We start from the raw sequence: 20530 nt of genomic DNA, 5'->3' as shown, positions 1-20530 counted from the left end.
GCCCCGCTCGCTCCGCCCCCGCTCGCTTCTGCCCTCAGCAACCGGTTCCCACGAGCCCTGGGACGGTTTTGAGACTGGAGGCGGGAGTGGGTTGGACGCGCGTCCCGGCTCCTGAGACCCAGCTGGAGTTTCAGGTAAGTCGGAGGAGCGTCCCTTGTGTCCCCAGCGCCGCGCTGGGCTTCCCTAGGCCCAGACTTCCTACCCCGGGAGAAACGCCCCGCGAGGTTTGGGACATCCCCGGCCCCGGGAGAACCCCGAGCAGTGCCACCTGTGGGTGACTGGGGACTCTGTCGGAACTAGGAACCGCACCTCCCCTTCCGCTAAGCGGTGGCGGGCCAGGTGGATGGCACGGTGCAGTAGAGCGAAGCAAGAGGTTTATGAAAAGAGTAAGTCTTTTTCTGTCAAACCTGAGGCATCGGAGCACATCTGATACACTTACAAGGTCACGTGCATTGACTGTTAATGTATTAACACTTGCCTCACTCACTGAAAAGTAGAAAACAGCACCTATGTAAGACTTACGGTGTGCCAGGCTCTGTTTTGGTACTTTACATGTATTACCATTTCTATAAAGTATATGCTATATCAGAATCCCCCATTTTACATGTGGTGAAAGTGAGGCACAGAGAAGTTACATAACCAACCTCATGTCGCTCAGCATAGTAAGCTGAAAAGCTGGGATCTAAATCCAGATCGTCCTCCTCTGGAGTCTGCCCTCTAAACCACTGCCATCCTGACACCAGAATCTGAGTGTCCACCGTGTGCAGGGAACTGTTACAGGCCCGGGGAAAACAAGAGGAGGGCTCTGCCCTCAAAGGAGCTTGTATTCTAGTTTGAGGGGAGAAAAGACAAGAAGCAAGTTCAAAATGAAACCACTGCACACATGAGATGTGTTGACTATAGTCATACAGCAGGGTGGTGGCATTGAGAGTGAGGGGGAGAGGGAGGCTACTTTCCACCTGGTCGTCCTGGAGACTCCTCTGGGAAGGTGACAGTGGAGCTGGGTACTGAACAAGGGGACAGGCATCTTCAACTGAAGATGAAGCTAAGGGAAGGCAAGTACATTAATAGTTACAAGCTCATGCTTATCTGGGACTCTCCTTCAAGCATTCAATAAACCCTAAGAAGTCTGACAAGATTTCATTTTACAGGGGGAAAAAAATACAAAAAAACCTAAAGGTTGGGAAGTTTAATAATTCGGCTAAGTCATTAGTTAGGAAAGGGGAGGGATGGGAAGAGAGCACAAGGCCTTCTGGTTCCAAATCCTCCCTCCCTCTTGTGGGGGCCTTGAGCATAATGACCTGCACTCAGAATGAATCTAGTAAAATTTCTCTTTTGTGATCCACTGTTTCGTCCCAGCCCCCACCTCTCCTGCCTCTTACCCATTCAGAAACTACTGTTGACTAGTCAACATAATTTCCTCCAGAGCAGGTGTTCTTTGAGGGAGCAGACGTAAGGAACCTTCTGAAATTGTATGCAAAAAACAGAACAAAAAAATTGTGTGTGTGTGTGTGTGTGGAAAGAGAGTTATAATTATTTGTTATAGTAATAAGGTTGGTTTTCTCCAATAAAAACTCATACACACACACACACACACACACACACACTTAACACTTCCATCAAATGGACTGACGCCCAAAGGTAAGAGAGCCACTGTCTTAAGGGGTTAACTGATGTCGTGGTGACCAAACAAACTGATTTCCAAATCACTTTGCCTGTGCTCGCCAGGTGACCCTGGTGGCTCCTATTTCTGACTTAATGGAAATGAGATTTTCAAAGTTGATGAAGTCTGACTGAAAGGGCAACAAACCCAGACCCTTCTTACCCCTTCATAAAGTTTAAAAATAAAAAAGACAGTAAAATGTCTATATTACCCGTCTTAATTCTCAAAACCAGGGAGAACTGATCTGTGAACAGAATATCCCAGTAACAGAATTCATTATCAGTGATAGTTGGGGTAGTTTCCATAATGTTTTGCTGTTGCCTAAAAAAAGACACTCATTACGTTCTCAATTTAGGTAGGTGGCTGCCACAGGTATATCGTACCCAAAGCATGTAGTATAGAGTACTGGCAGTTGTTTTCAGTGGAGTGTTGATAAAAAGAAACAGAGATAAAGACAGCAAGAGAGGCTTTTATAGAACTTTAGCTATACTGATGAAAAGGTGTAAAACGGAACTCAGGATGTGGTGGGCTAAAAAAAAAAAAAAAGTTTAATCTCTATTATTTCTTATGTGAAAAGTTCAGTAGTTTTAATAGAAAACAGAAAGCAAAGTTGAAGCCTATATAACTCAGACTTCCTCCTTCTGTTTCCAAACAGAAGATTCCAACCGCATCATTACTGTCTTCTTTATTTTAAAATAATGCTGAGGTACAAAAAAAAACAAAGGCATTTATGTAGACTTCTTACAGACAAGGACTTCCTTCTTACAAGATATCCCCATGACTTCTATAAAATTTGTATGTTTGGATGACCAGTATCAGGTTGACATAATTTTAGTTCCTTGAGTGAAGAAAATACCTCTTTTTAACTTGCACAAAGATTCCACATTGTGCATTAAAAGACACTGAATTGGAAGGTTTATAAATAAAATGTTTGTATTTGGAGCTCATCACTCTTTAAGTCTCTGGCTTTCTTTTATAACTTTCTTCCTACCCACAAGGGACCTGACCCACCCTACATGAATAACACATGTTTGTTGATAATATCATGATAATATCATACATGTTTGTATGATAATACTATAGACCTTATCAGTTCTTTATCAGGAGTCTGTTCCTACATGAAAATGACTTCACTGTGGTAATATGATATGTCTGCTTCTCTTTCCATCATGTACTGAAAGTGTTGCTTCTTTGGAACTATGTAGAAGGAAAGAAAGAGTTTTGTGGGGTTTTTGTTTGTATTTTGTATTTAAGTATGCTCCACACCCAACATGGAGCTTGAACTCACAACCCTGAGATCAAGAGTTGCACGCTCTAGCTACTGAGCCATTGAGGCATCTCCTGTAAGAAGGAGTTTTAAGTTTATTTATTAATGGGGGGGGAGGGGTGTAGGGGCAGAGAGAGAGAGAGAGAGAGAGAGAGAGAGAGAGAATCCCAAGCAGGCTCCATGCTGTCAATGCAGAGCCCAACATGGGGCTCCATCTACCGAACCATGAGATCATGACCTGAGCTGAAATCAAGAGTTGAACACTTAACCAACTGAGCCACTCAGGCGCCCCATGGAGTTTTAAATGTTGGACACAAAATCAAGAATTATACTCCTAGGAACAGTTGCTAAATGAATCATTCAAAAGAAAGAAAAAACATCGTATACAAAGCATGATTTTGAGATCGTAACTAAAAATAATACAATAACTAAATGCCCAACAAGGAAATGTTTAAGCCAAAACTATCGACAGTATGGAATGTCAGGCTGTCACTAAAAATAGTATCTAGGTTAGGGGCACCTGGGTGGCTCACTCTGTTAAGTGTCCAACTCTTGGTTTCGGCTCAGGTCATGATCTCATGGCTTTGTGGGATCCAGCCCCGCATCGGACTCTGTGCTGGTAGTGCAGAGCCTGCTTGGGATTCTCTCTCTCCCTCCCTCTCTTCCCCTCCCTCACTTGTGCTGCCTCTTTCTCTCTCAAAATAAATAAATGGATAAAAATTTTTTTTAAAGTATCTAAGTTAATAATATAGGAATGTAGAGGAAAACTTATGAACATTAAATGAAAAAAGTAGAATACAGTGCTTTATGTATCCTATGATTGTTTTATGTTTTATTATTGCAATTAAATAAAAATTATGTGCATAGAAAGTTGTTGGGTTGAAAATAAGAAAAGTGACTAATAGTTTTTGAGGGGTTCCTGTGTGCCAGGATCCGTTTTCAGTACATTAGATTAATTCATCTAATTTTCACAACAGCTGTGTGAGGTAGGTACAGTTGTTATTTCTGCTTTACGGATGAGGAGACTGAAGCAGAGAAGATCTAAGTAATTTGCCCAAAGTCACACAGCTAGTGAGTGGCAAAGCTAGGATGTGAATATAAGGCAGTAGGACTCTGGATTTTGCACGCTTAAACCATGCAAGTGTGCCAGAGAAAATAAAGGTTTAATCATGGATCATGGGTTTAAAAACAAAAAACAATTCCTTGTATAATGTTTTTATGTTGATTTAATAGTAAGCAAAAACTTTTTAAATTGCAGAGTCAGAAAAGAAGGCACAGATGTAAAACCAGTTTACATTCAGAAGAAACAGAATCAAAGGTAAAGATGAGAAACATACTGAGTGAAACCCTCAGGGTTTGACCAGTTTGTGTTTGGGATTAGGATCTAAATAGTGTTTCAAATGGGTACAGTATAGGAGCGCCTGGGTGGCTCAGTCGGTTAAGCCTCCAACTTCAGTTCACAGTTCGTGAGTTCGAGCCCCGCATCGGGCTCTGTGCTGACACCTCAGAGCCTGGGGCCTGCTTCAGATTCTGTGTCTCCCTCTCTCTCTGCCCCTCCCCTGCTCACTCTGTCTCTCTCTCTCTCTCTCTCAAAAATAAACAAAATAATTCAAAATAAATACACATTTTTAAAAATTTTTAATTAAAAAATGGGTACAGTGTATCCACGACTTGATAGTTCATGAGAATTGAGATAAAATGAGCTATGTCACATCAAATGTTATATTATTATAAGTATGAATAAAAAGTATACTATGCCCTGATGTCTTGCACTTGCTGTTTCTTCTGCCTAGAATGCTCTCTACCTAGCTGCCTCCTCAACAGTGACAGTCGGGAAAACGTGACCATCACTGCGTTAGCAGAAAGCCAAGAAACCATTGGTGAACCGTCCTGACAAACTCCCTGTTATGGTGGAGCTTACATTCTGGTGAAAAGGTCAGTCATTTAAAATTTTAGTTTTAAAATTTTAACTGCAAATTAACAGCATCCCCTCTTGGTAGGTGAATAACGACCCCCAGAGATGTCCACATCTTAAATCCCCAGAACCCAGGAATCTGTTAACCTATATGATAAAAGGAATATTGTAGATGTGAGTAAGTGAAGGATCTTAAAATAGGTAGATTATTGTGGACTATCCAGATGAGCCCAGTGTAGGACTCACAAGAGTCCTACAAGAGGGAAGCAGGAGCTTCAGAGTCAGAAAAGGGGACGTGATGAGAGAAACAGAGGACAGAGAGCAAGGGAGAGGTTGGAAGATGCTACATGGCTTGCTTTGAAGACGAAGGGACTGCAAGCCAAGGATTGCAGGCAGCTTCGAGAAGCTGACAAAGGCAAGGAAACAGATTCTGCCCTAGAGCCTCCAGAGGGAACCAGCTCTCCTGACAACTTGATGTTAGCCCAGTGAAACTGCTTTCGGACTGCTGACCTCTAGAGCTGTATGAGAACACATTTGTGTTGTTGTAAAGCGGTAAGTTTGTGATGATATGTTCCAGCAGCAGTAGGAAACTAATAGAGCCCTTAGTAGGAGTTTACTTTTCCCTTGTCTATAAAAAGTTAGTGTCACACTGGCATGATGTCCATAGTGTCAGGGCCCCAGCTCCTTCTGTCTTTTCATGTAGGTGAAACAACCTGGGCAGAAATAGGAATATCTCCAGAGACTTCTGATTTGGGCATCAGGCCATGTTATCACCCACGTCAGTGTTTCTCAAACTGGAGTAAAGTAGAAAGCCCTTATATACAAAACATTTTTTTTTTTAACTTTATTTAAGTCCAAGTTAGTTGGGGCACCTGGGTGGCTCAGTCAGTTAAGCGTCTGACTTGGGCTCGGGTCATGATCTCACAGTTCGTGAGTTCAAGCCCCCACATCAGACTCTGTGCAGACAGCTCAGAGCCTGCAGCCTGCTTTGGATTCTGTGTCTCCCTCTCTGTCTGCCCCCTCCACCATTCGCACTCTGTCTCTCAAAAATGAATAAACGTTAATAAATAAATCTAAGTTAGTTAACATATAGGGTAATAATGGTTTTGTGAATAGAATTTAGTGACTCATCACTTACATATAACATCCAGTGCTCATCACAAGTGCCCTCCTTAGTACCCATCACCCGTTTTGCCCATCCCCCACCCACCGCCCCTCCAAAAACCCTCAGTTTGTTCTCTGCATTCAAAAGTCTCTTATGGTTGCCTCCCTCTCTGTTTTTTTGTCTTATTTTTCCTTTCCTTCCCCTATGTTCATCTGTTTTGTTTCTTAAATTCCACATATGAGTGAAATTATGTCGTATTTATCTTTCTCTGACTGACTTATTTCACTTAGCATAATATACTCTAGTTCCATCCATGTTGTTGCAAATGGCAAGATTTCATTCTTTTTCATCTCTGAGTAATATTTCATTGTATATATATATACCACATCTTCTTTATCTATTCATCAGTTGGTGGACATTTGGGCTCTGTCCATAATTTGCCTATTGTTGATAGTGCTGCTATAAACATTGGGGTGCCTGGGCCACTTCGAATCAGCATTTTTGCATCCTTGGATAAATACCTGGTAGTGCAATTGCTGGGTTGTAGGGTCCTCTATTTTTAATTTTTTGAGGAATCTCCATACTGTTTTCCAGAGTGACTGCACCAGTTTGCATTCCCACCAGCAGTTCAAAAGTGTTCCCCTTTCTGCATATCCTTGCCAACATTATTGTTTCCTGATCTGTTAATTTTAGCCATTCTGACTGGTGTGAGGTGACATCTCATTTTGGTTTTGATTTGTATTTCCCTGATGATGAGTGATGTGGAGCATCTGTTCATGTTGAGAGTCTTTAATGTTAGCCATCTGGATGTCTTCTATGGAAAAGCGTCTATTGGGGCACCTGGGTGGCTCAGTTGGTTAAAGCTCAGGTCATGATCTCACAGTTCGTGGGTTTGAGCCCCATGTCAGGCTCTGTGCTGACAGCTCAGAGCCTGGAGCCTGCTTCCGATTCTGTGTCTCCCTCTCTATCTGCCCCTCCCCCGTTCATGCTCTGTCTCTCTGTGTCTCAAAAATAAATAAAAACATTAAAAAAAAAAAGAAACATGTCTGTTCATGTCTTTGCCCGCTTTGTCACTATAAACAAAACATTTTCATCCTAATTTACTTAACTATATGTAAATATAAAACTTGTTATACATTATTCATGTATATAGTATTTTGTACATATTTAAAGCCAAAATGGATTTATACAATAAATTCAAACAAGAATACAAAACCAATTATTGAGACCACACATATCCCCACACTGTCGTGTCACTGGAAGTCATGTGGGGAGCAGTAACAGGAAATTCCTATCCCTCTCAGCCAGGGAGGTGTCACTGAAAACCAGGACAGAAGTGGAACTTCCAACCCCACCTAGCAGTAATGGGAAGCACCTCCCCTGACTGTCAATGGAGGAAGAGTGGGAAACCCAAACTTCTAACTCCAACTGGTAGCTGGTAGAGACAGTGCCCCTCCACCTTCTTCTGCCAAAGTAGTGTCAGAAGAAGCCAGATAAAACAAAGGCTTAAATACAATCCAGAATCTCATAACATAATTCCCCAAATGTCCTGGTTTCAATTGAAATAACTTACTATATCAAGAAACAAGATCTCAAACTGAATTTTAAAAAAAGGTAATTAATAGACACCAAGCCAAGATTACAGAGAGGTTAGAATTTTGTGAAAAAGATTTTAAAGCAACCATCATAAAACTGATTCAATGAGCAGTTACACACACACTTGAAACAAATATTTTTTTATATAGAAAATCTCAGCAAAGAAGTAGAAGACCTAAAAATTCACCAAATGGAAATATTAGAACTGAAAATACAAAACCTAAAGTTTTAAAACTCCATGGATAGACTTCAGCAGGATGCATGAAATAGAGAAATTCAGTGAACTGGAGAGAGCAATAGAAGTTACTCAGTCCAGGGGCGCCTGGGTGGCGCAGTCGGTTAAGCGTCCGACTTCAGCCAGGTCACGATCTCGCGGTCTGTGAGTTCGAGCCCCGCGTCAGGCTCTGGGCTGATGGCTCAGAGCCTGGAGCCTGTTTCCGATTCTGTGTCTCCCTCTCTCTCTGCCCCTCCCCCGTTCATGCTCTGTCTCTCTCTGTCCCAAAAATAAATAAACGTTGAAAAAAAAAAAAATTAAAAAAAAAAAAAAAAAAGAAGTTACTCAGTCTGAACAAACAAAAACAAAACAAAGCAAATCCATGAACAATCCTCTGGGACCATAACAAAAGATCTTCCACTTGTGTCTTCAGAGTATTAGTAGAGGAGAAAGACAGCAGGGCTGAAAAAGCACTGAAACAATAATAGCTGAAAACTTTCCATATTTTACAAAATCTGTAAACCTACAGATCGAGAAGTTAAGCAAACTTCACACAGGATAAAGGCAAAGAAATCCTTGCTAAAACACATCATAGTCAAACTTCTTAAAACTAAAGACAAGGGGCGCCTGGGTGGCTCAGTCAGTTAAGCGTCTGACTTCGGCTCAGGTCATGATCTCACAGTTCGTGAGTTCAAGCCCCGCGTCAGGCTCTGTGCTGATGGCTCAGAGCCTGGAGCCTGTTTCAGATTCTGTGTCTCTCTCTCTCCCTGACCCTCCCCTGTTCATGCTGTCTCTCTCTGTCTCAAAAATAAATAAACATTAAAAAAAAAAAAATTAAAAAAAAAAAACTAAAGACAAAAAAAAAATCTTAAAACCAGTGAGTCATAACATCTTACCTATGGAAGGAAAACAATTCGAATGGCAGCTGATTTCTTAACAGAAACCGTGCAGAAGGAAGTAGCACAACAGTTTTCAGTGTTAAAGTAAAATAATGGCCAGCCAGCCTACAATCCTATACCCACCAAAAATATCCTTCAAAAATGAAGGAGAGGGGTGCCTGGCTGGCTCAGTTGGAAGAGCATACAACTCTTGATCTCAGGGTTGTGAGATCGAAACCCATGTTGGGTGTAGAGATTACTAAAAAATAAACAAACTTTAAAAAAAGTGAATCAAGTCTTTCTCAGGTAGTGGAAAATTAAGATAACTTGTCATCAGCCAACTTACCCTAAAAGAATGGCTAATGGAAGTTCTCCAAACAAAAAGGAATCAGAAAAAGAAGACATCTTGGAATATCAGTGATGAAGAGAGAACACAGTAAGTAAAAATATTGGTAAAGACAATAGATTTTCCCTCTCCTCTTCCTTTTTCTGAATTACAATGGATAGTTGAAGCAAAAATTGTAACATTGTCCAAATGGTTCTAAAAGTATGAAAGAAATATTTAGGACAATTTTAAATAAAAGAGGGTAAATGTACGTAAAGGGAGCTAAAGTTTATTTTTTTATGTTTATTTATTTTGAGAGAGAATGCGTGTGAGAGAGGGGGTAGGGAAGAGAGAGAGGGAGAAAGAATCCCAAGCAGGCTCTGCACTGTCAGCATGGAGCCTGGTATGGGGCTCGAACTCACAAACTGAGATCATGACCTGAGCCAAAATAAAGAGTCAGGTGCTTAACCAATTGAACAGTCAGCATCCCAGGGAAATAAAGTTTCTATATTTTCTTCAAACTGATAACATAATGATACCAGTAGAAGCTGGTATGTGTATGTATGTATATATATATATATATATATATATATATATATATATATATGTATATATATATATATATACACACACACACACATCTATATATGTGTATATATATACATATATATATGTATATATGTATATATATAATGTAAAACCTGGAGCATCCACTAAAAAAAAAGCTATACAAAGAAATTTATACTCAAAATTACTATATTTTTAAAAATTTTTTATGATAGGTGGTTTTTTTAAAGTTTTATTTATTTAAGTAGTCTCTATACCCAACATGGGGCTCAAACTCAGAACCCCAAGATCAAGAGTTACACGCTCCTCCACCTGAGCCAGCTAGGTGCCCCTCAAAATTACTATATTTAAATTGGAATTTTAAAGACATCTCTTTCTCAACAATTGATAGAACAAGTAGACAGAAAACCAGCAAGGATATAGAAAAATTCCCAAGAACACCATCAACCTACAGGATCTAATTGACACTTGGCAGGATTCTCCACCCTATAGTGGAATACACATCCTTTTCAAGTGTCCATGGAACATGTACCAAGGTAGATCATATCCTGGGCCATAAAACAAACTACAACAAATTCAAAATAATTGAATTCATACAGAATATGTTCTGATCGCTATAAAATTAAACCAGAAATCAGTATCAGAAAGATACCAGGCAAATCTCCAAACAAACAGGAAACTAAACAATGCATTTGTGAATAATTCCTGTATCAAAGAGGAAATCATAAGGGAAAACAAAAAATGATCTAAGTGGAATAAAAATAAACAACATATCAAAATTTGTGGAACAACGTTTCAAAATTTGTGGGACACAGCTAAACAGTGCAGACAGAGAAATTTATAGCAGTAAATGCATCCATTAGGAAATAGGAAAATTCTCAAATCAATAATCTAAGTTCCCATTTTAAGAACCTAGAAAAAGAAGAGCAATATAAATCCAAAGCAAACGGAAGCAAATAATAAAAACAAAAGTAGAAATCAATGCAATTGAAAACCAAAAACCAATGGAGAAAATCAATGAAAGAGCTGGTTCTTTAGAAAGATTATAAAATTGACAAACACCTAGGAAAACTCAAATAGAAAAGATGGAAGTTACCAGTATCAGGAATGAAACAGGTCGTAATGGTTATACAACAATAGTGTATACAATGAAACAGTATCAGGAATGAAACAGGGCAGAATCATTACACAGCATTCCAACATCAAAAAGATGGTACCCCACGCCAGGCACCATGCTGTGTGGAGCCTGCTTGGGATTCTCTCTCTCTCTCTCTCTCTCTCTCTCTTTCTCTCTCCCTTTGTGTGTGTGTCTCCCTCTCCTTCTCCTTCTGCCCCTCTCCCCTGTCTGTCTCTCTCAACACAAAATTTTCAAAAAAATTAAAAATTAAAAAATGATGATAAATGAACATTACAAACAAATCTATACGTATAATTTTTAGTTGAAAAATAATTGAATATTCGTTGCAGGTACACAACAGAATGACTCGGTATTTGTATATATGGTAAAATTATCACCACAAAAAGTCTAATTAACATCCATCACCATTACATAATTACAAATTTTTTTTCAACGCACATAAATTTGACAATTTATTTGAAATAGACTAATCCTTAAAAAGTACAAATGACTACAACTCACCCGGTATGAAATAAGTGGGAAAACCTGTAACTGTTAAGGACTGAAGACGTAATTAAAAAAAAAATTTTTTTAATGTTTATTTATTTTTGAGACAGAGAGAGACAAAGCATGAACGGGGGAGGGTCAGAGAGAGGGAGACACAGAGTCTGAAACAGGCTCCAGGCTCTGAGCTGTCAGCACAGAGCCCGACGTGGGGCTCGAACTCACGGACTGCGAGATCATGACCTGGGCCGAAGTCGGCCGCTTAACTGACTGAGCCATGCAGGCGCCCCTGAAGATGTAATTTTAGAACTCCCTAAACAGCTGGGTGCCTCAGTCATTTAAACATCTGACTTTGGCTGAGGTCATGATCTCAGGTTCCTGAGCACCAGCCCACTTTGGGTGAGCCCCGCTTTTCTCTCCCTCTCCCTCTCTCTCTCTCTCTCTCTCTCTCTCTCTCTCCCTCAGGGAATTCTCTCTCTCTCTCCCTTTCTCTCTTCACCCTCACTTACTGCGCCCCCTCTCTCTCTCTCTCTCAAAAATAAGTTAATTAATTAATTAAAAATAAAACTCCCCCAAATGAAATCTTCAGACCAAATGGTTTTGCTGGAAAATTCTAACAAATGTTTAAAGAATTAACATTTAATTCTTCACGATGTCCACCAGAAAATAGAAGAAGAAAGGACCCTTCCCAATTCATTTTATAAAGCTAGTATTACCCTAATGCCAAAACCAGAGAACAACAGTACCAGAAAGGAAAACTGCAGACCAATATTCTTCATGAATATAGACATAAAATTTTTTTTTAATTTTTTTAAATTTATTTTGAGAATGAGAGAGACACAGGGAGAGAGGGAGAGAGAGGGAGAGAGAATCCCAAGCAGGCTCTACACTGCAGCACAGAGCCCATCACGGGGCTTGAACCCATGAACCATGAGACCATGACCTGAGCCAAAACCAAGAGTTGACGCTCAACCAACGGAGCCACCAGGTGCCCCTGACATTAAAATTTTTAGCAAAATAATATTAAATAGAACTCAGTTGAAAAGAATTATACACTATGACCAAGTGGGGTTTGTTCCAGAACTGTAAGACTGCTTCAGTATTTGAAAAACAAGGGCAAAAATTTCGTACTGTGCAAAACATTTTAAAGTTAAAAAGTTGAACATATAATTAAGATATGAGCCAGCAGTTCCACTCCTAGGTGTATACCCCAAAGAATTGAGAACAAGCACTCAAATACATGTCTACAAATGTTCATTGCAGTATTATTCAAATAGCCAAAAAATGAACACCACCAAAATGTCCATCAGCTTATAAACAGATAAACAAAATATCATTCATATATATATATATATATATATATATATATATATATATATATACACACACACACAGTGGATTACTATTCTACCATTAAAAGAAATGAAGTACTGATATACACTACAACATGGATGAACCTAGAAAACATGATGCTAAGTGAAAGAAGCCAGGCACAGAAGGCCACATGCTGTACTCACTTCATTCATATGAAATGTCCAGCATAGGGAAACCCATAGAGACAGAAAAGAGATTAGTGCTTGCCAGGGGATAGAGGGAGGGAGGGATTTTAGGGCTAACTGCTAATAGGAATGGGGTTTCTTTTCGGGGTGATGGAAATGTTGGGGAATTAGATGGTCGTAATGGTCATACAACAATCGTGTATACAATTTTAAAGAACCCTGAAGTCTACAGTTTAAAACGGTGAATTTATTTTATTTTATTTTTTTAACGTTTATTTATTTTTGAGACAGGGAGAGACAGCATGAACAGGGGAGGGTCAGAGAGAGAGGGAGACACAGAATCTGAAACAGGCTCCGGACTCCGAGCTGTCAGCACAGAATCCGACGCGGGGCTCGAACTCATGGACCGCGAGATCATGACCTGAGCCGAAGTCGGATGCTCAACCGACTGAGCCACCCAGGCGCCCCTAAAATGGTGAATTTTAAGTTATGTGAATTATATCTCAATTAAATAAAACTTCTGCTTTGTGAACGTCCCTGTTAAGAGGATAAAAAGACAGGCTGCAGACTGAGAGAAATTATGTACAAGCTATATATCTGATAAAGACTAGTATCTAGTCTATATCAGTATCTAGTCTAGACTAGTATCTAGGCTATATAAAGAGCTCTCAAAACTCAACAGCACAACAAAATAGACAATCCAATTAGAAAAATGGAGGGGCGCCCGGGTGGCACAGTGGGTTCAGCGTCCAACTTCTACTCAGGTCATGATGTCATGGCTCATGAGTTTAAGCCCTGCATCAAGCTCTATGCTAACAGCGCAGAGTCTGGAGCCTGCTTCAGATTCTGTGTCTCCCTTTCTCTGATCCCCTCCCCTGCTCGTACTCTGTCTCTCCTTAAAAAAGAAAAAATGGGCAAAAGACATGAAGAGATATTTCACTGAACAGCATATACAGATAGCAAATAAACACATGAAAAGATCTTCAACATGATTCAATGCTTGGTAAATGCAAATAAAAATTACAATGAGATATCACTAAACAACTATCAGAATGGCTGAAATAAAACATAATGACAACATCAAATGCAAGTAACGATGGAGAGAAATTTGATCACTCATACACTGTGATTGGGAATGTAAAATGTTAGAGCTATTCAGGAAAATGGTCTGGCAGCTCCTCTAAAAATCAACCTTTCAACTATCCTATGACCCAACAATTGTTCTTAGGCGTTTGTCCTAGAGAAATGAGAACTTAAGTTCACACAAAAACCTATACTCAAAGTTTATAGTAGCTTTCTTTATAATAGTCAAAACCTGGGAAAACCCTATGTCCTTCAGCGGGTAAAAATAGTTAAACTGTAGTTCATCATACTAACAGCAACAAAAAGAAACCAATGATACACTCAACTGATACACCCGACAATCTGGATAAATCTCCAGAAAATTATGCGGAGTGAAAAGAGCCAATAAAAATGATTACATAGTATATAATTCCATTTATATAACATTCTAGAAATAACAAAATTGTAGAAATGGAGAGCGGAGTAGTGGTTACTAGGTATTAATAAGGGAGATGGGCAGAACACCATAGATATGGCTATAAAGGGACAATACTCGGGATCCTCATGGAGATGGAAATACTGTATTGATTGTATCAACATCAGAATCCTGCCTGTGATATTTTACTATATAGTTTTGCAAGATGTTACCAATGGAGGAAACTGGGAAATATGAAATTTCTTTATAGTTTTGTCCCATAACTACATGTGAATCTATAATTAACTCAAAATTAAAAGTTGAATTAAAATCTTAATTAACAGCTGATAATGACAGTAGCCAACAATTATTGAGCATTTAATGCTAAGTATGGTTCTCAGCACTCGATCCATTTAATCCTGCCAACAACCCTGTGTTGTAAACATTACTGATCTCAAGAGAGAGGTAAACCCTGACACGCTGACCACTGATGCCACCTCCTGCTGAAATCCCTAGGGAGCCGGACAAGGTGAAAACAGCTCCTGGCTAGATTTGCCAACCCTATTGCCGAACAAACTTGGATAAACTCATCACAAGAGATAAATCAAAAGATGAGGGTTTGGAAAAGAGAAAGGGAGAAATTTATTTAGGGTGCCAGCAGCCAAGGGAGGTGGCAGATTCAAGCCTTAGCAACTGACCTCTCTGCCTGCAAGATGGACACCTAGAGTTTTATAGGGAGAAGTTGAAGGGGTATGTGCCAAAGAACACACAGAGACAGGTGATCATGGGTGGGAGGTGGTATGTGTTCAGCAGTGATCATGGACAGGGAAGGGGGCGTGGTCTTCTAAAGCATTCCGTTGGTGTCAGGACTTTTTTGGCCTGGAGGTTGGAAAGATCCAATCATTGCCAAACCCCTTCAATGCCTCAAGAAAGTGTGATGAGAATTTAGAACAATGGGTTTCAATTAGAGCGTGAGTTAAGCAATCTTGTCTATTTCTGGTTTTAGTTCAATCTTTAGTCCCATTCAAGAGATGAAAAAACTGAGGGTTCAAGAATAGTTGAATAACTTGCCCAAAGTTACGTAACTGGTAGGACTGTGATTCACCTTCAGAGTCTATGATCTTAACCACCACGCTAATAATCAGGCAACTTGGCATATTCCGGGTGCTCAGCTTTCCTTGAAATCACATCCTCATTCCTACTCTGCAGCAGTTGCCTGAGGATCAGTAGCTGCTGCCCCCTTCAGGCAGAGCATTGTTGTGCATTTGTCACAATGCCCCCTACTCTCTTTTCAATAGACTCCATTTTATTACTCTCAGCTCACTTCACCCATGGATGTTACCACCAGGTCCTGTAGACATTTAAGTTTTAGAGGCTGGCATACAGCATTATTCTGTGCCTGCAAAATGAAAAAGCCATGGAAAGAGGGAAAATGTAGTAAAATTACATTGATTTAAACCTAACAAAGAAGAACCATTAGAATTAACATTACGTTTGGGGCGCCTGGGTGGCGCAGTCGGTTAAGCGTCCGACTTCAGCCAGGTCACGATCTCGCGGTCCGTGAGTTCGAGCCCCGCGTCAGGCTCTGGGCTGATGGCTCGGAGCCTGGAGCCTGTTTCTGATTCTGTGTCTCCCTCTCTCTCTGCCCCTCCCCCGTTCATGCTCTGTCTCTCTCTGTCCCAAAAATAAATAAACGTTGAAAAAAAAAAATTAAAAAAAAAAAAAAAGAATTAACATTGCGTTTGAATTGTAGAATATTGTTTTCTTTTTTTTTTTTTTTTAATGTTTATTTAGTTTTGAAAGAGACAGCGCGCGAGCAGGGGAGGTGCAGAGAAAGGATCCAAAGCAGGCTCTGTGCTGACAGCAGAGAGCCTGATGTGGGGCTCGAACTCAAAACTGTGAAATCATGACCTGAGCCAAAGTTAGATGCTTAACCCACTGAGCCACCCAGGTGCCCCTGAATTGTAGAATATTTTTAAAGTAACTATAACAAAGCAAATAGAGATAGGTACTGCTAATATTGCAGCATATTTATTGATTTTTTAAAAATAAAATGTTTCTCTGGGCCAGTTCTGCTGAATTACTTAGTTCGTCCCTCTTACAAACTACCTGCTGTCACTCTACTTTCCCTGCCTCACCCCACTGTAGTAGCTGTCAGTGTCCCTCATATATCCCCTGACCTTTCCTCTAGAAGAACAAGGTCACTGTCAGGCACCTTCTGCCTAAGAGCTTTTTCTTGGCTCTTCTATAGGGAGCAGGCCAGAAATGCCAGGTCAGTTAACATCCCCAGGGAGCTGCCACCAGCTAGTGATGAATGAGAAGTGGAGGAAAAAATACCCCAGTTCCCCTGCCCTTGGATGGGACAACTCTGGGTCATGTTCGCCATGGATCCCAACAGGACTGAGGCCCAGTTACCCTCAGTGATAATCTGCTCACTAATAACTCTTTAGTCATGCAAACTTCCATGCCTCTTTCTTTATGAGTGCTTTCTGGAATCCCCTCCCAAATAAACCATTGGCACTAAAATCTTTGTCTTCAGTCTGATAAATAGCCACCCTATCCTACGACACCCATCCCAGGGAGGAAGGAAGGAAGGAAGGAAGGAAGGAAGGAAGGAAGGAAGGAAGGAAGGAAGGAAGATAGGAGGAAGGGAGGGGAGGGGGTGAGAAGGGAAAAGGGAAAGGAAAAGGTCTTTAAAAACACAGAAAACACAGAATCACTTGAGAGAAAAGTGAAGATTGGCTGTGTTTCTGGACGGTTGAAAAGGATTAACCTGGCTGGCTTTAGATGGAGAGATATGATCCAGCTTTGAATTAAGAAGGAAGGAGGTGGGGCGCCTGGGTGGCGCAGTCGGTTAAGCGTCTGACTTCAGCCAGGTCACGATCTCGCGGTCCAGGAGTTCGAGCCCCGCATCGGGCTCTGGGCTGATGGCTCAGAGCCTGGAGCCTGTTTCCGATTCTGTGTCTCCCTCTCTCTCTGCCCCTCCCCCGTTCATGCTCTGTCTCTGTCTGTCCCAAAAATAAATAAACGTTGAAAAAAAAATTTAAAAAAAAGAAGGAAGGAGGTGAAAGCAGAAACCTCTCAGATCCCAGTTCACACCCTTTGCTCCTCACCTCTGAATTCATCCAAGTCTGAATTCCCAATCCCTTTACGCTAACCCCTGGGCCTCCAGTTAACTCCTTCAAGGGCAACTGTTATGGACTAAATTGTGTCTTTTCCTCCTCCCCAAAATTCATAGGTCGGAGTCCTAACCCCCAATGTGACTGTATTTGGAATTAGGGCCTATAAGAAAGTAATTAAGTTTTGGTCATAAATGTCTTTTTTTTTTTTTTTTTTAACATTTATTCACTTTTGAGACTGAGAGAGACAGAGTGTGAGTGGGGGAGGGGCAGAGAGAGTGGGAGACACAGAATCAGAAGCAGGCTCCAGGCTCTGAGCTGTCAGCACAGAGCCCAACGCAGGGATTGAACTCTCGGATGGCAAGATTATGACCTGAGCTGAAGGGATGGCGAGATTATGACCTGAGCTGAAGTCGGACGCTCAACCGATTGAGCCACCCAGGCGCCCCATAAACGTAGTCTTAATCCAGTGGGACTGGTGTCCTTGTAAGAAGAGGAAGAAACCAGGAGCATGTGTGCACAGAGAGTAGACCAGATGAAGACACAGCGAGAAGGTGCTTGTGGATAAGCCAAGGAGAAAGGCCTCAGGAGAAACCATGCTAACTCTCACCTTGATGTTAGACGTCCAGCCTCCAGAACTGTGAGAAGATATATTTCTGTTGTTTAAGCCACCCAGTCTGTACTATTTTTTGTCAGCCCAAGTAGACTAATAAAGCAATTCTCAACAAATGGGGGACAATATCTGATGTCTATATGAATTTTTCAACTTCCAATCCTTTGAATGGACAGTGGGAATGAAGTCAATATCCAAGGACTTAAGTATAGGCTTCCTCTCAAAGTGGGGCAGTGTTAGCCTGTGATTCTTGTATGATTCTGTAGAAGGGAGGACAAGGGCTTGAACAGTAGCTGAGATTTGATATCCTGCTAGGTACATGGATGAGAGCTCAAAGCTGATGACATTTGGTTTAGAAAAATAAGGACTATGATGTCTTATGCCCTGGTGTCATGGGGTCCCTAATAGCTGCAACTGGTTATATAAGAAACTGAGATCAAGGCATGTCCTACACCATCTCCCAGAGGTTTCCTCTCAGAGGTGCTCAGCCAAATGAGTTCCACACTAAAAGGATTTTGTACTACACGTATTAATAAAATAGGAGAAACATTTTTGCCTCATCTGTTCCCTTTTCCCCAAGAACTGGTTTAAATACAGAAATAAAGCAGTTATAAAGAAGTCCCTTTTACTGTACTTGTTTTTCTAACATTGTGTGTTATTTCATAACATTGATAACACAATATGATGACCGAAAACAAGCTAGGCTTTTTCAGTTCAACTTAATTCTTGGCTTCTAAACAATAGCGGGAACAAAGCCCATAGGAAAATTTGGCCAGGCAGGCACATTGTTGTTACTTATTAGGGAGTCTGCTCGAATTGATAGCAGACCTCTTGATCTTTTCTAAGAGATAAAAACAAACATCTTTCTCCTTTAAGAGAAATTTCTTTCCTTCTTTGCTAATTTTGAGGTTCTTCATTTTGAAATTTTCAGATACATACTAGAAGCTGTCCCGTTTCCTCTTATTTATTGTTATAATGAACATATAACATTATACCAAGGTTTCTTCTTAACTGCTTGCAAGATTAGCACCTACTGTATACCTTCAACTTGCACCTAGCTGGGTGCAAATTGCCAAGCAAGTGAATAAAAAACTTCTCTTGGTGGAAGAAGATGGTTAATGAACTCAGCTCTGTTTTCAAAACTGCCTTCATTCTCAGGCTGTTTTTCTGCCCTTTATAATTTCCTGCATTGTGAACTTTAACAGAAAAAAAAAAAAAACTTTAGTAGAATTCTTTTTAATTTTTTAAAATGTTTTGTTATTCGAGGGGGGGGGGGCAGAGAGAGGAAGACACAGAATCCGAAGCAGGTTCCAGGCTCTGAGCTGTCAGCACAGAGCCTGATGCAGGACTTGAACCCACGACCAGTGAGATCATAACCTGAGCCGAAGTTGGGCGCTTAACTGACTGAGCCACCCCGGTGCCCCTCTTGTACCCTACGGGAAGTTCTTAAACACCTTTCATAATAATGCAACTGGAGTCCTCAGGGGCTGATAGAAACATTGAAAAGTACAGCTTGGCATACATATTACCAACTCTTCACACAGGTCCTAAGTGCAGGCACTTTGATTACGAGTCCAAGGAATGCAACCGGAGAATGTGACTGCTGTGTAGATAATGTTAGAGAAAAACAGTGTGGGACAGCCTAGTTAACTAGCTCCTCTCCTTCCTTGAATGGCCCAAAGCTAGCTTCTCCTGATGTGATGGAGATAATGAACCCCATGCTGTATGACATAGAAAAGTTAAGAATTCACAATAAAAACCAGCAAATAATATTATATATATATATACATATATATATATGTCAACGGTTTTATTCAAAGAATCTTAAGTAAACAGTCACCTTGATGTAAAAAACAAACTTCAGTGGCCATATACACACATCCACAGACCTAATTGTACTGACATTTTTTTTTTTTTAATTTACTCGCTGAGATAAATCTACTTAAGGAAACAAGGTGCAAAGATGTGTTATTTTCTCCCTCTATTTCATCTGCTCTCAGCCCCAGACTCAACCGGAGCACCCAGCACTGGGCTTTCCCCCTGCTGTTGGCCATCAGATAAATTCTCTTCGTTCTACCTGAGCCAGAGCCTTCTCTAGTGGTCCCAGGTACAACTCCCAGCATGCTGTGGGAGTGGAAAGTTGGGATGGACAGGAGCTTTTGCAGGTGCTGTCTGTCCAGAGCAGCACGGTCAGGTGGAAATATAATGTACACCACAAATGTAGACCACACATAAAGGGAAATGTTTTAATCGCCTCTTCGAAAGACGGTGAAAAGAAATAGGCAAAGTTGAGGTTAATAATATATCTCATTTCTTCACTGAAGTATAATTAATATACAATGTTATATAAGTTTCAAGTGTACAACATAATGATTCAACATTATGCCCCTATCCAAGGGGCACCTGGGTGGCGCAGTCGGTTAAGCGTCCGACTTCAGCCAGGTCACGATCTCGCGGTCCGTGGGTTCGAGCCCCGTGTCGGGCTCTGGGCTGATGGCTCAGAGCCTGGAGCCTGTTTCCGATTCTGTGTCTCCCTCTCTCTCTGCCCCTCCCCCGTTCATGCTCTGTCTCTCTCTGTCCCAAAAATAAATAAACGTTGAAAAAAAAAATTTTTTTTAAATAAAAAAAAAAAAATAACTGAGTTTATCCAAAATATGGTCATTTATACATA

At 40.7% G+C, this 20530-nt stretch overlaps 1 long non-coding RNA gene across 1 annotated transcript; it reads left to right on the top strand.

Moving 5' to 3' along the window:
• The first annotated feature begins 10 nt into the window (after positions 1-10).
• LOC147582011 (uncharacterized) lies at positions 11-16653 on the top strand. The gene is made up of 3 exons (XR_015250479.1): positions 11-134; positions 4724-4865; positions 16379-16653. It is a non-coding gene; the product is annotated as an uncharacterized LOC147582011 (long non-coding RNA).
• Positions 16654-20530: the final 3877 nt, after the last annotated feature.

Source organism: Puma concolor, chromosome B1, assembly GCF_028749965.1.
Source record: "Puma concolor isolate L17-30 chromosome B1, mPumCon1.1.hap2, whole genome shotgun sequence".
NCBI lineage: Eukaryota > Metazoa > Chordata > Mammalia > Carnivora > Felidae > Puma > Puma concolor.
This window is presented reverse-complemented; position numbering and strand designations above follow the sequence as displayed.